Source organism: Galleria mellonella, unplaced genomic scaffold, assembly GCF_026898425.1.
Source record: "Galleria mellonella isolate WM207_F2 unplaced genomic scaffold, CSIRO_AGI_GalMel_v1 utg32, whole genome shotgun sequence".
NCBI lineage: Eukaryota > Metazoa > Arthropoda > Insecta > Lepidoptera > Pyralidae > Galleria > Galleria mellonella.
The window spans coordinates 4,404,785-4,425,275 of record NW_026442075.1 but is presented as its reverse complement, the minus strand read 5'-3'; the positions used below and the strand labels follow the sequence as shown (position 1 = coordinate 4,425,275).

Sequence of the window (20,491 nt, the reverse complement as noted above, 5' to 3'; positions counted from 1 at the left end):
AAAATTGTAAACAAAGGTTAATTCGCTTTGCGTTAACGGCGTTTCCTGTTTGACTTTTACTCAAGTAAATTCAGGATATGATCTTTTCTAAATTGGTTTTCATGTATGTTGTGCCCCTAGATATTTACTTTAATAGACTGTATGTGTATTTAATTGAAAGGATATTACTATTTACTCGACTTTACACGAAAGGAGTGTAATTTTTTCGAATGCATTATTATCTAAGTTTAAATATAGGTATTTGTATTTATATCTGGATGTTTAGTGAAATTTATTAACTTTTTTTATATAACTTAGAAAGGCAAACAAGCTGACGGCCCACCTGATAGAAAGTGTTAACCGTCACCTTTAGACATGAGCAGTACCATGGACATAACAGAGTATACTGTTACGCCCATGATACACCCCATACGTTGCCATTCTTGAGAACTCAGGTGTTATTCCTCTGTACCCAGTAAATTCACGCCATATCCCACCCTTTAAACTAAAACACAGCCATGCAAACACAACTGCTTCACGGTAGAAATACGAATGGGACAGAGGTACCCAAGCAAACGACTTTTGTATAAAGTCTCCCTCTGGTAACTTAAATAGCTGACCATTTATATATATTTAACCATAAATTTTGCAGAGTGACGTTAGATTAATTTTAATTATGAGAGTGTTTTTTTTTTTTGATGGATGAACATGGTAATATTAGTAAAACGATGGCACACACGCTTGTGTTAATGGTATGGAATGGCGGGACACATATGGTGAATGAAATAATGAGGAAAAAGCCAGTTCAATTGACTCTTCGTAATAAATTCACTAGGGATTAACAATGATCACCAGAGAGACCACGTCTAGGTAATCTCCCTCTAGGATAACGAGAGAGAGTATATTGCTAGCAACAAGGATTAGGGGTTTAGTATTCTTTTACTTAATAATTTCTCCTTCCAGAGCCGTAAATTGGACAGGATAAAATAAATATAGCGGCAATATACTCTTTAAAACTATTGAATCATTGAATTAACTTGAATCATTCATCATCATATCAATCTATAACTGTCCACTGCTGAACATGGGCCTCCCCCTATTTGGAGGTTTTGCCAGTAGTTGCCACGCTTAGCAAGTGGATTCGCAACCACAGTTATACATTGGTTACATTTAAAAAACGACGCTGCTGCTCATTAATTTCTCTTAGTCGCCTATGAACCACGGAAAAGGAAGGCCTATTCTATACCGGAGCCATATATGTTAGACCAATACGGGACAGAAAAAATAATTATAAAAAGCGATTCACAATTAGCGAAAAATTGCGTAACAACGGAAACACAGAAAATTTGTTATATTTAGTTTGATTTAATACCAAAAAAAAAAAAAAAATCGTTACTTATTTGGTGTATAGTATAAAACCAATATAGTTTAAAAGGGTTTGCAATGGGTAAGGTTTAAAAAAAACCCTACCTGACTGTCTAAAAATAATCATCATAATTGGTACAGTATGGGCGAAGATATAGCGTAACATATACATAAAAACGTTTTGAAGTCCATAAAAGAATCAAGTAACATAAAATTGTATGAGCAGTATCTAACTTTGCGTTCAAATGTAATGACCCATATATAGACCACATATCTACCTATAACCCGTTAACTTTTGCGGTTTTAGCGATTTAAAAAAAGGGGACGACATTTATCATAATTTATGAATACGGTTCATCATCATAAATTTAAATAAAAAAATGATTTAATAACTTTACTCACGGATTATGTTTTTCGTATTTTACATTTTTCATTCCAATCCAGTTTTATTTATTCACTGGTTATTACCGTGAATTTTTGCCCGCGTGATAAATTTATTTGTTAATTCAATATGTGGTTAAGGAACAATGAAAACTATTGAAATTTTGGTAAATTTTAAATTTAGATATAGAAAAGTCACAATAATTAATTTTTAACTTCAGCATTGTTTACACATATTTTAAATGCACTATCGCGATTTGATGCGATAAGATTTTTTTGATTTTTTTGCAGGTAAATAGTACCTACATATTTGCTTCTTATTATTGACGTTTCGACATGGATTGTACAATTGGTGGAAAAAATGCGTTAAATCCTGATCGTGTATTTAAAGTCACAATAAGTAATTCATTCATAATTATATTGTAAACTGTACGCAATATTATATATCTGTAATTATATATAGCTTACAATAAAAAGCGAATGAAAATTATTCCCATAATATAATTGAAAATATAACGTTAACCTTACTTTCATAATAAAACAGATGGTGTAATACTATACTAGATAATAATTAATTAAGATATCTGTAAGTCGATTGCTTGGGTACCTCTTTCCCATTCGTGTTTCTACCGTGAAGCAGTTATGTTTGCATGGCTGTGTTTCGGTTTGAAGGGTGGGATATGGCGTGAATTTAGAGGGTACAGAGGAATAACATCTGAGTCCTCAGGAATGGCAATGCATTTATATCCATGGTACTGTTCACGTCTATAGGCGACGGTTACCACTTTCCATCAGGTGGGCCGACAGCTTGTTTGCCATTCTAAGTTGTATAAAAAAATCTAAGTAAATGTCAAAGTGTCACTATTGTTAAAATTCCTTTTAAGAATTTATTAAGAAAACAACTAATAAATTGTGAAACGTTCAATCACGCTTCTAATATTATATCTACTTAAATGTGAAAATTTATAAAGAAGTTAGAATGTTTAAATATCACTGAACAGATTTAAATAATGAATATAATATAATATAAAAACGGAACATAATTATTTTAAACTTAGTTTAGTTTCTATCCCGATTTACACGGACAAAACCACGGGATCTAACAAGTATTTAATAAGTGACCTAAAGCGGCATTTTCTAATAAATACAACAATGGGACTTTCAAGAAAAGAATTTACCTTTTTAAATGTCCAGCAACGCTCCCTTGGTATTGTTAATGTCTATGGGCTGCAGAAATCACCGTCAGGTGAACCCCAGGCTCTTTTGTCACCCTTTCACTTCAAAATAATCTTAGAATATCTAAGTTATATTAAAATTAGTCAAGAAATTTGTTTTAATGGATTTATAGAACTTGTAATTAATTATTTCTTAAATCATTACATTATATAACAAATATTATAACAGTTGAGTCTTACTTATTTTTTTTTTTTATTTTTTTTTTAATAATTAGAACAATCTTTATCTCTATATAGAATAGATTAATATAATGTAAGTAATGCCAATAATCGTATGTAACAATATCTGACAGGCCTCAGGTGGGTTGCTGGGACTCAGTTCTAAGTTATGGCGACATAAAATAGAATTCTCGTCGTATCGTGCATCCCACTCGGTACTCCGCGTATTAAATGCTAATGGTATACAGTCATTGATTTGGGCTTAGAGTTTGGGTATTCAAAGTAACTATTGTAAAATGTTACCATAGTTACGAATAAGGGTGGCGAATGAATGGAATGATAAGCAAGCTGAATTGGTAATGGGCTTGTTATATAGCTTGAAGAACCGACAACTGATGGGCTAAAAGGTTCTTGAGTGGCAACCCCGTACGGGAAAACGCAGTGTAGGACAAACCCCACTAGATGGAGTGTCGACCTCAAATGCATTGCAGGAAGTCAATGGATATAAGTGGCTTAGGATCGTTCCTTATGGCAGTCTATGAGGGAGGCCTATGTTATAATCACAGAACATAGCCTCCCACTTAAGGAGGGTTTTGTCAGTAATTGCCACGCTTAGCAGTCGGTTGGCAATCGTAGTTTAGCTTTTGGTGATGTTTTTAATAAGGATGCTGCTGCCCATCCCCCAATCATAAGCTCCCTTAGTCGCCTCTTATGACACCCAGGGAAAAGGAAGGCGTGGCCTATTCTATGGCAGGACGTACACGGCTAAAAATGTTTTACATTCAATATTTATTTCTATACATTTTATCAGCTTTTTATTATCTTAAGTTTGACATATTACAACATAAGATATTAATACTTAATTTGATAAATACTAGTGTTTTAATAATTTTTTTAATGATAAACGTGTGGTAAGATTTAATCGGATTTTGATAAAGAATAATTGAATCATATCTGAACGGAAATGCCTCGTCAATTATAATATAAGTACAACAAAGTGAATAAGCGAAAACTATTCAGTCTTTTCTCTAAACAACTGAAAGCAATTGTAAATTTCTGTTTTATTTGCAATAATATAAAGTTATACTCGTATGTTTTGTTAACTAGATTTAATTTAACATTCGAAATACAAGTTTTTAACAATTATATTATAATTTTAAGTTTTCCATTCGTGTTTCTACCGTGAAGCAGTTGTGTTTGCATGGCTGTGTTTAGGTTTGAAGGGTGGGATATAGTAGAGAATTTACAGGATATAAAGGAATAACACCTGAGTCTTCAGGAATGGCAACGCATGGGAAGTATCATGGGCGAAACAGTATACTCTGTTATGTCCATGATACTGCTCATGAATATAAGTGACGGTTATCACTTTCTATCAGATAGGCCGTATCTATCAGATAGTTTGTTTGCCATTCTAAGTTGCATAAAAAAAAGTTTCTATATTTCGTCACTAAAATAACTGATTATAAAACATAAACTTTCCTTTTTTTAAAACCAAAAAATAAAAACAAATAAATGAAGATTTGTATTTCATTGTTTCAAAAAAAAAATGAATAACTGGTTAGAAATGAATCATAAAAAATTACTTTTTTAAAAGACTTGTAAATACTTAATTTCAATATATAGCAATTTTTATATTCCACTTAATTCTAGTAGGATTAATTTTTATTTTCATTCTCCAACATCCAAATATCCCTACAAAATTTCACATTTATATTGTTAGGATTTGAATAACCGTTATTCAGCTTTAATCAAAATTTTGTTAAGGCGATTCCAACAATGCTTTTTGATCCAGCTTCACTTATCGTAACCGTAATGGGGCACACGGGGCTCGTTTTCATTTCGAGGTTCAATTACTACTCTAGGGATGGTTGCGCTTGATTGTACGTGTTAGTGCCCATTTTATATAACAATGATTTTATATAGATCTAAGTGATATATATACATATATAATTAAAGATTGTGTTCAACAAATAAATACTGACTTCAATTGTAACCAACTGTTCTGATTTAAAAAACTAAACAAAAAAAAATTAACATCTTTACTTACTAATTTAGTAAAATTATAAACTACTATTACTATATTGTGACTTCAATTATGACAATACTTGGATTTAAAAAATAAACTACTGAACTAATTGTGATAAAATTTCTACGACACCAACCTGTAAATATATCCTTTCAAGTAAAAAAAAAATACCAAATCGGTTTAGAACTGACGGAGTTAAGAGTAACAAACATAAATAAAAATACAAGTGAATGGATCCTTGTTATTGGAGTCGGTAGAATATCGTTTGTTCTGATTGACTATTAACGCCGAGTTAGGACTAATAAGTCTAGAAAGCTGAAATTTTGAAAATGGGTTTATTTCATAACATAAGCATTAGCTAAGAAAGGATTTTTGGAAATTTTAACTTAAGAGGGATAGACGATACCACGTGTGCAAGCTACAGGCAACAGTTAATAATATAATATAATTATGCAAAATTTTTCACACAATATAGTTGTCATTAGATATAATAGTTAAAACGGAATCTTCCATCCTAATAAAACGCAATATAAGCCATGTGGTCCCGATATAGAATGAGCCACCGATTTCTATCCCGTAGGTATCGTAAGAGATGACTAAGGAAATTGAATGATCGAAGGATAAGCAGCATCGTCATTCTTAAGACATAACTAAAACCTAACTGTGGTTGTCAACCCAAGCGTGGCAACTACTGCCAAAACCCTCCTTATGGTTAATGCCTATGTTCATCAGTTAACGGTTGACACGATGATGATAACGTGGTGTTTTGTGGAAATATTAGAATGAAAATATACGAATTATGTTTCATGCAGATACGTAATCAGCTGACAAGACGCCACTGTCTTTTAGTATAAATTGTAATAGATTCTACATAAAGAATGCTGTAAATTTAATTACATATTTATATTGGTGATAATTTTTTAACAGAATGTACATTTCATACTTTATTAAATAGGTTAGGTACAGCTAGGTATAGGTTTAAATAGATTTATATTTCGTAAAATTTTAAATTAAATATAAATAATTTGAAATAGATAAAATTATTTACCTGCGACTCACCTAAATTATAATAGAAAGAAAACAAGATTGTTTATACTTGGAATTCTAAATAAGTACTTTCTAGAATACAAATAAATTGCTTTAACCAGTTTTAAACTGTATACGCTTTACTATACATGCTATAGAATATATTCAATATATATAAAACTTCTTAACCAGTTGGCAAAACTTACTAAGAAATCCATTTTTCACGGTTTTCGCTTTGAAGAAACGAAAAGCGATTCCAAATGTCAGTATCACTCTATCTTTAACGCGGCACCAGTATTGTCAGGCCGTCAGGCCCCATTCTGAAGGTCGATTCCACTCTCAGGTGGATTCAACGACTTCGATTATCCGTTTACAAAAGTCCTGGGCTCAATTCTCACCAAACTTGTTTAATTAAAGTTTTCGCACTCTTTTTCCCTTTAGGCGGGGAAATAATCCCTTGTTCGGAACATAAAGATGAGTGGAATCATAATTATGGTTATATTATTTGTAGTAAACAATATTGTTTTTATAAATAACTAGCGGCCCGTCCCGGCTTCACACGGGTGGACATTTTTACATTTTTTTAAAGAGTGGTTATTGTGACATAACGACAATAGTTGGGCATATATATCGTGAAGTTTTTTGTATATATATATTTTTTTCAATATTGTAGAACATACTTTTGTTCCATCACCAATAGTTTCCAGATTGCACGCGACGAAAAATATTTTATAGCATTTTTTTTACGCCTTGAGTTACGTTACTAAAGTTTTAGTAAGGATCCCTAATCTTTTTTAGCAATAAATATAGCCTATGTTACTCAGGGTGAAAGAATTTTTTAAATCGACAAAGCAGTTTTTGAGTTCATTACAAACAACACCTGAACAACACCTGAGTCCTCAGGAATGGCATGCATGGGGGGTATCATGGGCGAGACAGTATACTCTGTTTGTCCATGGTACTGCTCATGTCTATAGGCGACGGTTACCACTTTCCATCAGGTGGACCGTCAGCTTGTTTGCCATTCTAAGTTGTATAAAAAAAAAAAACATACACACAAAAATACAAATCTTTCCTCTTTATAATATTAGTGTAGATGTAAATAAAAAAGATGATAATAAATAAATTATAATTATGATTTCAATTATTCACGGTTAATATCAAATCTTTATGAGTAATTTACATTCATCACATCGGGTAATTGTTCACTGCAAAATATAAGCCTGCCCCATAAGGAGTTTTGCCAGTAGTTGCCACGCTTAGCAGGCGGGTTACAATCGCAGAAAAAAAGAGAGACGATTATCTCTTTACACAGAAAATATTCAACAAAAACATGGTAGTTTTATAATTTACATTACATTAAATGAATTTAACTAATTAAGTATACTTTAAAATTAACACTGAGAAAATAACAAAAACGACTAGGTATTCTATCTATCCGTCTTAATAGCAAAAATAAACTATGATAAATGATGATAGTCCATCTGCATTTAGGTCATCGAATTCCATTATAGAAAATGTCAAATGAATGAAGATAATTAAAGTTTTATTGTATTGGAATTATGTAGGTATATATGATCACGAAATATTTTATATAAAATTAATTTTATACAGAAATAGAATTAAAATATTAAAAACATATAATAATTGAGTGATTGAAAAAAAAATAGAAGCAGATTGAATATAGTCTAGTATCTTCTACACCATGTTACGAGTATTTTTATTTTGCATGTTTATATATAATTTATATGTATATATGTAATATTTATTGTATTTCATATTTATTTTTTTCGACTCCACGGCTTCCTGAGTTCATATAGCGTTAGTCCAAGTTTTTGTACTCAGTATTTGCTTTCGGGATTCGAGTTGAAGTTCCAATATGGCGGAAAGTATTCCTGCATTCGCATGTTCACCGCGTTAGAACACCAGGGAATAAGTTTCACTACGATCAGATTGTAAACTTTCTCTGTCTGGTCGAATACTAGATTGTGATAATAATGGAATTAAAGTAAGTACTCATATTAAGTGAAACTGTACTTTTATTTAAATAATAAAACAACATATATTATTTATTAGTAAAAAAATTAAATATATGTACTTAGAAAGTATTTGTTACATGAGTATTGACTTCACAATCTTCAAAATTGGCTATTACAAAACAACATTACACGCGCTCTATTCTATAAGTAACATGTAGATGACACACTTTTTAATTAGTTATCTTATTTTTTAGATATTTTTAATCTATTATTTATTTTTTCTTTACAAAAAAGGATTCGTAAAAAAGGCGAACTTAATGCTAAAACTATATACGAGTAGCATACTCTTCCAGTCAACCTTTGGCAAAACAGATTATTATTGAAGTTTTTTTATTATTTAGCTTATCTGTTTAAAGGGATTTAAAACGTTGACAAGATTAATTCAATCCGATATTAATCGATAAATATTGGCATGTATATATTTGAAAAGATTTAGAGTGTAAATCATAATATAAGCAAATGTGATATAATTTGACTTCCTTGGGGAATAATTTCGATTTAGTAAAATTACAATCGGTAAGAATATATTCAAGCGGTTTTGGCGTATATTACTGGACATTGAGAGTCAAACAATGCTAGTAATAGGTCCTCATTTGAAATGGACCATAGTGCGAAACATGCAAGCTACACATCACTAACCACGTATTTTATGTCTTCACTTGTCTTTACTTGATTACATTACACATGTACTTTAATCCCATTCTTAGATGTTCACGAATTATAGACATGGGCTTTATGGGCTTGTTATTTTATTTTTGTACATACAAAATAATAGGACAATGTTTATGGGTTATTTATAAATACATTTTAGTCTTCAAAGAAATAGTTTTTTTTTACTTGAATAATTAATAGGGCAATAAAAAGGAATAAGATTTCTACCCAATTCTATATATGAGACTTGATTGATTCATAGTAAACGGAGGTATTGTAGTTATCAGTATACCAAGATACAGAGATCTGACAAGATTTTTAAAACTACAGATTTTTCAAACTACTAACATTGATCAGTATTAAAATATTACGAGATCAAATGACACGTTCACTACAATGCAATGGAGATTAACTTACCCATTTAGAATAACAGTCGTGAACATATATTTTTGGAAAATTATCTATCCTACACTAGATGGAGTGACGACCTCAAATGTAAAAGTAAATATTCACACAAATTAAATGTATTGCAGGGAGTCAGTGGACCATTTAATATGGCAGTCTATGGAGGAGGCTTATGTTCAGCAGTAGGCGGTTAACGTCTAATATGATAATGATGACGATGATGATAAGAGATACCATGAACGTCACAGTATTTACTGTGATATTCCTACTGTTGCTATAGCGACATGAATAACATATTCATGTCTATAGACAACGATCACCACTTTTCATTAGACGGATCGTCTGCTTGTCAGCTAATTTAATTTGCATAAAACAATATACAATATAACATATATAGAATCCCAAAATAAAGACAAACCAACGAAAAACTGTTGGGTGCTACGTAATCGCATACGCAGAGGTAATCTATTTTCGATTACAAGTTCTGATACGGACTGTTGGTTGGGGAACTTTCTCTAAATGATATCTGCGAACAAACTTGCTTGCTTAACCGAATAATATTCTCTAAAACTTTAATAATGTTAGCTCCACTTTCTGGAACTAGTTATCATAGAAATGGGGGTTGTCAATCACTTTGTGCAGGCGAAGTAGGAGTGTATTTGGAGTTTTCTGGCTATTTCCAAACTTTCTTGTTGTAAGCAATATCGCTGGCAATCTCGTTTTCATTATACTGTTATACCATAACTATAACAACCCATTAGCGACACACTTTGCTGGACATTTGCTTATTTTTTGTTTGTAAAAGGAGGTTTCTAGCTTACCATATTACGATGTTGGATTACTTATCCATTATTATATTACAGTACCTATTCGTACATAAGATTTTCAATATTCATACAAGTGTATGGATTTAAATTATCTAAAAGTAAATAAAATAACTATTACATAAAATACTTACAAACATTAGTCTTGACAGTATAATCTCTTCTTATAAAAAATCTAATATTTTTTTCAGAATTGGTATGGGTCTAACACGGGAGTACAAATAATATATATAAAACTAGACAGGTGTAAACCAGAATGACCAATAATTGCTGAATTCGGAGAAAATATATATATATATATATATATATATATATATATATATATATATATATATATATATATATATATATATATATATATATATATATATATATATATATATATATACCCACATACATAAAAAAAATCTACTTGACAATCAACAAAGTTCTCTATTTAAAGGTACTTTAAATTACTTTGTATTCTTTTTTATATATTTTTGTAGTTAGATATCAAGAAGGATGAAGGATATTATATAACTGCACATAGTACTTACACAAAAATACAATCGAGAAACTACTAGTATTTAAAATTAAAAAAAAAAGACTATTAATTGTTGGCAATCATTTATTTATTTATATTTTTCACATACAAGAGATGAAATGTTTTAGGCACAGGCTATTTAATGTCTGGTTGTTTATAAAAGTTTTTTACAGCATTGCTGAAATACGCTTTGCTGCTTGTTTATACCAAATAAACAATACTCGACGAGTGAAGCCCTTGATCTGTACATACAATTATAAATGTTCCGGAAGTGTAATGTATTTGTACTGAATATGAAAGCACTTCTACTCGAAATGTATTTGAACAAGTAATAGTTAGTATGTTTTATATTATCATTATATATTTCTGTTTTATCTAATAATTATTATATTTACTTAGTGACACGATTATTGCTGTTTTTATTGATAATCAAATTTTTCAACTTTTGTGTTTATGATTTCTCTTGTGGAAACTGTATTTCGGCCAATATGTAAAAAATTATATATCATCTCTATTATGTTACAAAAAACCATTGGTTTTTCTTAATAAATAAATAATATTATTTATTTTCAGTTTATTTAAAGTTATTATTTAGTTTATTTGTATTTATTTCATATTCTATCTAATTCTTAGTGTCGTACCTACAACGCCATCTATTAAAAGTAATATGAAGTAGCGATTCCCATACACAAGTACTTAATTTCTAGATTTTTCAATTAAACTTTAGGGGGTTTCCAAGTTTGTTTTTACTCTTAAACCTTTTGTATCCTATATCGAACAAAACCAAAAAAAATATTGGTCAAGTCGGTTTCGAGATTTATCGAGAATAACGAACAAGTGATTTTTAAATATATAGACTAGCTGTTGTCTCCGACTTTGCATACATGGTGTATTTCCCAGTTAAGTTAAAATTTTAGAAAAAAATTTCATAGCGGATATCTATAACCTATGACTTAGTAGTTTGGCTATGCGCTAATAGATAGGATCAGAATAACCGATTTTATAAATATAGGTTATTTAATTTATTTTATTATAAAAAAACATTATAAACTATCTTACAGTTTTCCTTACATTATTATGTACGAGTATTTGTTGGTTGAACTTAAAACAGAAGGAGGTTCTCAATTCGGTATTTTTTTTTTCCAGTCAGTTCTAAACCGATTTGGAAAATTATTTTTTATTCGAAAGGATATACTTATGATTAGTTACTTAGAAATTTTATCAAAAATCGGTTTAGTGGTTTAGTTTTTAGATAAAAATAAGTGGTTTTATCACAATTTAAGTCGATTTTTTTTGTGGGACACAATCTTTAATTAAGTAATGATACAATTTATTCGTGAACTTAATTTTATTGAAATTCAGCTATTTATTTCTTACTTTCTTTTCACACATATAAACGGCTGAGTGGACTCAAGATAGGACGTAGGATACAGATTTTTTTTTAAATTTAGAATGACAAACAAATTGGCAGTTTACTTTATGGAAAATTAGATGGAAAGTGATTACCGTTGCCTATAAACATGAATGGTATAAATGACATTTATTATAATGCTCATGTTATCTCACATTTTATCTTAATTGATACTAGTAAATCCATCGAATACTAATTTTATAGCTAATAATTCTATATTAATAATTGAAATTAGAATTGGCATCCATTCAAGATGTCAATTCTAAATTTAAACATTATAAGCCGTTGATTTCTCAGTAAGTTAATTTGGAAACATCTTTCCAATTCCAATTAAACCAAAGTAAATTCAAAATTAATAACAATGTATAAATTTCAAAATTACTTCGACGTTATACAGTAAATACTTTTTCAACATTTGTTTTATTAAATACTAATAATAATTTAAACAATATTATATTATTTGTATATATTATGTTTATATTATTATATTTTGTTCTACTGTTTTCAATAAAGACGTGTGCATATATATACACGTCCCGTGTGGTCCCGGCATAGATTAGGCCATCCCTTTCTTTCTCGTGGGTGTCGTAAGAGGTGACTAAGGTAAAGAGACGGATGTGCAACAGCATCTCTCTTAAAACATCTCCAAAGCCTAACTGCGGTTGTCAATCCACTTGCCAAGAATGAAACTTCCCTAGGGGAAGGATTATGTCCAGCAGTGCTGCAGCAAACTGATGGAAAGTGGTAACCGTCGCCTATAAACATGAGCAGTACCATGGATATAACAGAGTATACTGTTTCGTCCATGATACCCCTTATACGTTACCATTCCGGAGGACTAAGGTGTTATACCCATGTACCCTGTAAATTCACTGTCATATCCAAACTTTAAACCAAAACAGAGCCATGCAAACACAATTGCTTCACGGTTGAAATACGAATAGGATGGAGGTATCCAAGCAAACGACTTTTGTACAAAGTCCTCCTACTATATATATATATACACACACACACATTTTTGTCATAAATCATATAAGAATTAGTAAAACAAAAACAATGTAGAAGTTAAAAACTGTTTTCCCTTAAACACTGTGACACGCTGGCAATTTTATTTGAAACTAAGTATAAATAAATATGAATATTTACATGAAAGCTTCAACAACATTTATACTCATACAGTCCACAAAACGGTATATCAATTGTCTGAAAACGTCCGTAATCAGTGATACAGAGCCATATGTAACCCGATTGTGAAGTGTTTGCAGGGGTTTCCCACCAATTGTTATTCATATTTGCAAATTGTATGCATGTTTCTGTTTGTCGGACTAGTCCGTGCAATCACGATAGCCCAATATCCTGATACTATCTGAATTAACAAATTTATATTGAGATATTATTTGAATGTGATTTGCATTTACTGAATATATATTTTAATGAGCTTAATAAACGATTTGGTTAATTAGACTTTACAATAGACATAATTAAAAAAAATACAAATAAAAAAAAATTTAACAAAAAAATCACACTTTACCTTTGATGTGTTTAGGTACAATAAATAACTTGGTCTGCTTTGTTTAGAACTACTAATTGATTTTGTTAACGAAGTATATGTTTACTTTTTTATTCCAATTTATTTTTATTGATATAAAAAATATAGATTGTAATCACATGGAATCTTATTTTGAACCGACTTCAAACAAGGAGGAGGTCCTAAATTCTGTTTCATGTTGATTTCATATAATAGCAAATACATACAGTGTGAACGGTTCGCAAAGGATTGTTTATTGTTATAAAACACTATTAAATAACTTCTTAATATTCTAGTATTCCTTTGTTAGTATACTGTAGGAAAGAAAATCAGAATAAAACTAAACACTAAAAAGAAATGTAATATCGTATGAATGTCGGTCTTTTTGCTGTGAATCATCCGATAGCGCGTTTTTATTTTCATCAGCGCCATCTAGCTCTTTTTAGTGAACTACATAAAAATGGGAAAATATGTAATGTATCACATATTTTATAAAAATATAGACTATTTTAAATTCATGTAATACAAAGTATTTCAATTCTTTTATAAAAGATTTTATATAGTTTCCTACAGATTTAGTAAAAATTTATTCAGAAAATAACGTCGAAAAATTTATTATTTTTAATTTTCCTATAAAATGTATTTTCCGCAGTAAAAATTAGTTTATATTTTTTATTAGCGTTCATTTTGTCACGTAAGAAAAAATCGAATGAGTTAAATCACTTCTACTCTGGAACATTAGTTATTTTCCAAAGAAAACTGCAATCAATTTTGTGGACTAATGTTTGCTTGATGCAGGAAGAAATGTCCAGACAAAAAGACGAAAATATGAAAATTATTATTTTGGCTTCTGTTCTTGTTAGCTGTGCTCTTATTAAGACTCCTCACATATTTTTTTTATAAATATCTGCTATCTACAGACGTCATCATTTACCATAGGGAGTCTTTGGACAAAAGTCGTTTGTTTGGTCACCTCTGTCCCACCTGTGTTTCTACCGTGAAGCAGTTGTGTTTGCATGATTGTGTTTCGATTTGAAGGGTGGGATATGGTAGTCAATTTATAGAGTACAGAGGAATAACACCTGATTCCTCAGGAATGGCAACGCATGGAGGAGTATCATGGGCGAATCAGTATACTCTGTTATGTCCATGGTACTGCTCATGTCTATAGGTGATGGTTACCATTTATATCAAGTGGGCAGTCAGATTGTTTTCCATTATACAATTTACAATTTTATTATATTAGTAAGGATAAAATTTAACTAAATATACCTATTACAAACTTTCGTTCTATTTTAACCAACAGTTATTTAAAATAGCTTCTAATTATTGTTATACCTATATATATAGTAATAAATTTAGAACATAGTTATTTTTAGCACAAAGAGTTTCAATTCCTAATTCCTGTGAAAATGTCGTACCTGCCCAAAGTGAGTTCGGAGTAGGCATTTAACTTATCTCCGTTTTACAAAGTTTCGAAGTTCCGTAGTTTGCCACATGTATTTATGTTAATGAATAATAATATAATATAGCATGTAGGTATAACAAGGTGTAACAGAAATATTTTTAGATATAATTAATAATATTAGGTATTCGCTAAACTCAGTTTTTTTCTCCTAGAAATATAAATAATATCACTGGCTATATCACACAACGCCATCTAGTACCAAATTAACGACAACTTATACTATGAATACTAGACAACTAAAAACATAAATACTTGTTTATTACTGATTCAAGCATAATATTGATAGAAAACACGCAGAACAATAAAAGCGGATAAAATTACAAATACAAATATTCGCAACGTGCGCGGCTCGAACCCGCGGCCCTTGTGAGTTAAAACGTTCGTGTGAAGCCGTAGATCAGTGAGGTCATTAGAAAAATCGAATTTCTACTATTTTCAACTAAATGTATTCCTTTGATTGCATACCACTGTTCATACAAATATTACAAATAATAATTGATTATTTTTTAACTTACCACTGAGATACAGGCCCAGCCTAGTTCGGTGACTAGTAGATGTAACTAGGTGTAAATTGTTATTAAATAAAGAATTATCAAATATCAATATTATTCTAAAAAAACAAATTAATGAATGAAATTTCATTGTTCTTTAAAAAAAAAAAACTTTTTTTAAATTCTAGTTGGCCAGTCGTATATAAAATATAATTACGTAAAATGTGTAGACAAAAAAACAGCGTTACAAGAAGCAAGGTAAAGCGGCAACAATGGGCGGCCTTATCGCTAAATAGCAATCTCTTCCAGACAACCTTACGAAGGAGATGAGTAATTAAATTAATGAATTACTTTTTAAATTATCTGAAGTGAATCGTTGTCTATTTTGTTTAGAGTGTTTTCATTACTTTATTTTGTTTTTTTTTTTGTTTTTTTATTTGAATATGGATTAGGTATTCCTATTTTTTTTTTTATTTTACTATTAGGTATACCCAATGAAGTTTTATCTAGGCGATGGCTATACTTACATAGGAGATATTTAAGAAGAAAAAATGGTCGAATGTTAGTGTGTTAAACTCAATCGCTAGGAAATCCATATAAAATCATTTCTAAATGGGTCTTAGTTTTTTTTAGGTAAAATTTTATTTTAATTATAATGTATAATATATGAAAGTATTATTTTTAAATATGTTATGATATGATATAAAAGAAAAAAATACTAAACGAAATGTCAGGAGAATGAGACGCTGCTTCCATCAAATTTAAAACAAAACAATGTTCTTAATAGTAATGCTAGAGTACTTACATTTCCCGGAAAGAATATTACATCGCAGTCTAATTTTAAACAACGCTATCTATTAAATAAATATAGCACTAAAAAGTTTTTTTTGTACATTGTTGATAATAATTATCATTCATTCCTCTTCTTTCCTTATTGTATTTTTTATATAAAATAGACGCCTAATTGTTATCGGTATTTTAATTAGAAATTTGTCATTTTATTTAGACTGTAACTATAGCTAAAAACCGAACTGCATAATTAAGTTTTATTTGGAAGTTTATTTTAATATATTCTCGAAGACTATGGTAGTCACAAACGTACTTCTATTTTTCCTGTAATTATTTTTCATTTTTTTCTTCGTAAACTTGAAGAAGAGGGGAAATGATATTTTTAATATTAGGTCGAAAACTACGTTGTATAAATAAATATAAATAAAAATCAGTTTTAAAATTTACAAATGAAGCCTTTTCATATGATACCCCACGTGCTCTAGTAATGAAATTTAAAATTTCGAATATCCAATTTAGACACATTAGCATGGAAAATAAACTTATTTTTCAATTATTTCGAATGCAATATTTTCTATATATATTTCAAATCGATACCAATAGTTGCTGAGATATGAAGCTGTGACAGACAGTCAGAAGGAGGGACAACGTCGCATAAGGGTTCTTTGGTACCTTTTTGGTACAGGACTATAAAAGCTGATATAAGGGAGATGTGAAGAAGAATTGATAAAAGCAATAGAAGGTAAAACAATAAAATGTGGAAGTTTTTTCTGTCAGTCTGCATGTTTGTTCCAGCTTTGTACAAAAACTGCTGCATTAAATTGGATGCGGTCATCACAGCTATACTCTTGAAGGTTACTTAAAATACGTTAATTTTTTTTTCATTTATTTCCATTTTGCTTCTTACGGTACAAAACACTATAACTTAGCGGTGTAATTTTTTTTATCAATATTTTATAAGAACTTTAAGAAGGGAGACAGGCTATTTTTTACTTTATGATATCTTATTCCTATAGGAAAATGTAATCAAATATCTTTTTGATGTAATTTTCTGTGATATTTATTAAATAGTCGGATACAGGTTATATATATTAGCTATCTTTATTATTGACTAATACTTTATTCCCATGGATAATTTCAACCCTCTTTTATTAAATTAAATCTTGAAGTGGACGTATTATATTAATTTCAAATGAATATATTGTCATAAAATGTAGTCGCTTCTGCAGTTTGCATGCATGTAGTTTATTTAGGAGAACTAGATGGCGCTGTAATAAATAAGAACGCGCTATTGGATGGTTTCCACAAAGTATCATAATGTTCATACCATAAATTAAAAAGTTTTTATTTACTCTTGAAAACCAGTGCTTTTAAAAATATAATGTATAAGAACCAATATTACGAATAATTTCGGACATTATTATTAAAATTACATTGCTAATATGATTATATTATTTACATCCTGTTGTTATAAATATATTTCTGCCCCAGTTTTCACTGTTGAACAAATTTTGATAAAATTTAACATCGGAATCATTTAGCGCCTATTAAATGATTATTGTTGCTGAAATACTAACAATTGTTATTTTTTTTAAAAGCCATACGTTATGTATTTCATATTAATTCATTTTTTTTTCAATAAAAATTGTCATATATAACAATTTTTATTGAGAACATCACAGACACAGTGTGCTGTGATGTATTAGTGTTTTGTCATAGTTTATAGTCACTCGGTTCCCAGCGTGATAACTCACGTCACGCCGGGAACCGAGTGAGCCGATGCAAGGGTTGCGCTCAGCAATGTACCCTCTCCGCACATTCGCACCGTGCACATACAGAAGACTCATACATAGAATATTATATAACGCATGCGCGCAGCATCTGTACCTCATCCCGCGGCACCCTAATGCTTATATTTTTGTAATATCGACTTTAGGCGTGAAAGCATACAGTCGAAATTGGAATAAGAGTTATCCCACTGTAGTGAAGTTCCATTACGAAGCAGCAATAAGCTTCCAGAATTCAGATTTTTTTAGATGAGTCCCAAGCGCGTCGAAATAGGGACGTAACTTTCGTGCGCCCTTCAGTGTTAATATTGTTACGCGAGATTAACATTTTATCTACGAAAAACTATTGTTCTCAGTGGGTATTACAACAAAACGCGTGTGTATTGTTCTGTGGCGATTGTGAATTCTGGTTTGTGTATGTTCGTTGATTTGGAATTTAATTAAACAAAGTAAGTTCAACTTTATTTACTTTTATGGAACTTTTTGAATGCAAATCGAATGTTTAATGTCAGAGTCAAGGAAGTGAATTTCAAATGAGTTGAATAATATTTGAGTTTTAATATTTCGGAAGGCCAAACTTGACGACTAATCTGTATAACTTGGGACTTAGGAATTTAATTAAATAATAAACAAAAATATTAAATATGACATTTAATAACTGATGTTAATTCTTTGTAATATTTTCATTTTAAATGACTACTTTAAACAAACTTCTAATTTATGTTTATTTTATTTAAATAAGAATATTTAATAGTGTAAATTATGTGATGTTGTTTTTATTATTTCATTAATATTAATTAATATTCATGAAATCATTAATATTAATGGATAATAAATAACTCTAATAACTTAATCTAATGATTAGATGGTAAAGAATACAATACTGTATTAAACTGGCCATTTTATTTTGTAATAAAAAAATATGATTAATGAAATAATATTAAATTTACTTAATTAATAATATTATTTCGTAAAAGTGTCATGATGGCTGTTTACGCGATAACGGATGCAGTAAAAACTTTATAAATACCGGGAAAATTCGTAACGACCGAAGTTCAAATAAACTGCTGCCGTTACAGACGTTATAGGCCTATTATTATGATTTTCCGGTTATAAAATATGACTGTATGTCTCGACTCTAATATTCTATTTGATAACTGAATGTTGTCGCTGATCGCTCACAGAAATTATTCTACACTATCTTTTACTTGCGACTTCGTTCGCATGACCGGGATATGTCCACTGAGCGAGATAAAAAGTAGCCTATGTCCGTCGATTTCCTATATGTGTATATCGAATTACACAGTGATTGGTTAAGCTACTAAAGCGTTAAAAGGTAACAAACAAACTAAATAATAATAGTATTGTCCTTATATCTTTAATTCTATAAATGTGAAGATATCTTTTTTTACTATTGAGCGCTGGTATTGTCCTTATATCCTTAATTATATAAATATGAGTCTTTTTTTACTATTGAAGGGCCCTGCGATTGATCATGATCGTAACTTTCAATCAGGGGGTCTACCATGAAATGGAATTCCGAATTTTCGGACTCAATTTCGTGTTTTCTTCATACCGAAATCGACCCAGTAAATGGAGCTTAATATTTCGTTTGTCATAAATTCTACCATAAAAGTCCAAAGGAACGATACTTTCGCATTTTTTATATTTTTAAACGGTATGTATCATGTAATTTTAACATCAAATTTGTGTTTCGTTCAAACCCGAAATTACGGAAAACATTTCATGGTAAGCCCTCAGGTGAGATTGAAACTTACGATGTGATCTAAAATGGGGGTCGCGTATTCACAAATAGCCTATTCAAATTTCCTTTAAATTGGTCTAGATTACACGTGGTAGGGATAACATAAGCAACATAATTCACCAGAGGTAGACTTTGTACAAAAGTTGTTTCCTTGGGTACCTTTGTCCCATTCGTATTTCAACCGTGAAACAGTTGTGTTTGTATGGCTGTGTTTCGGTTTGAAGGGTAAATAACTGCTCATGTCTATCAGGTTGTCCGTCAGCTCGTTTGCCATTCTAAGTTGTATAAAAAAAATATTAGCATTATAGATGTTAAAGTGAGTTTGCAATTCACCTCTATTTTTTTTTTATGTTTTTGTGTTTATCTTACGAGATATGTTTATTAGGCTTTATTATTATTAACCGATTTTGATTTTTTTTTATTTAGTAAGCTAGTTTAATACAAGTTTATCTTCATCTGAATTCACTTTGTCTTATTGGAAATACTTTAGTTAATATTATTTATACAATTTTTATATATGTAAGCTATGTACTTGTATTAAAGTAATTCTTTTCCGCTGTTAAGTGTCTACTTATATTGCTAGCAAATAGAAAAATAAAATAATATGGAACTAATACGGGAGTCGAAAAACTTTTT

At 30.1% G+C, this 20,491-nt stretch overlaps 1 protein-coding gene across 1 annotated transcript in view; it reads left to right on the top strand.

Moving 5' to 3' along the window:
- Positions 1-18,352: 18,352 nt before the first annotated feature.
- LOC113510820 (protein amalgam-like) overlaps positions 18,353-20,491 on the top strand; it is a 135,339-nt gene continuing 133,200 nt past the window's right edge. Inside the window, exon 1 of the mRNA XM_031907271.2 lies at positions 18,353-18,539. The gene's annotated coding sequence lies outside the window, so the exon portion shown is untranslated. The remainder of the gene's footprint in view (positions 18,540-20,491) is intronic.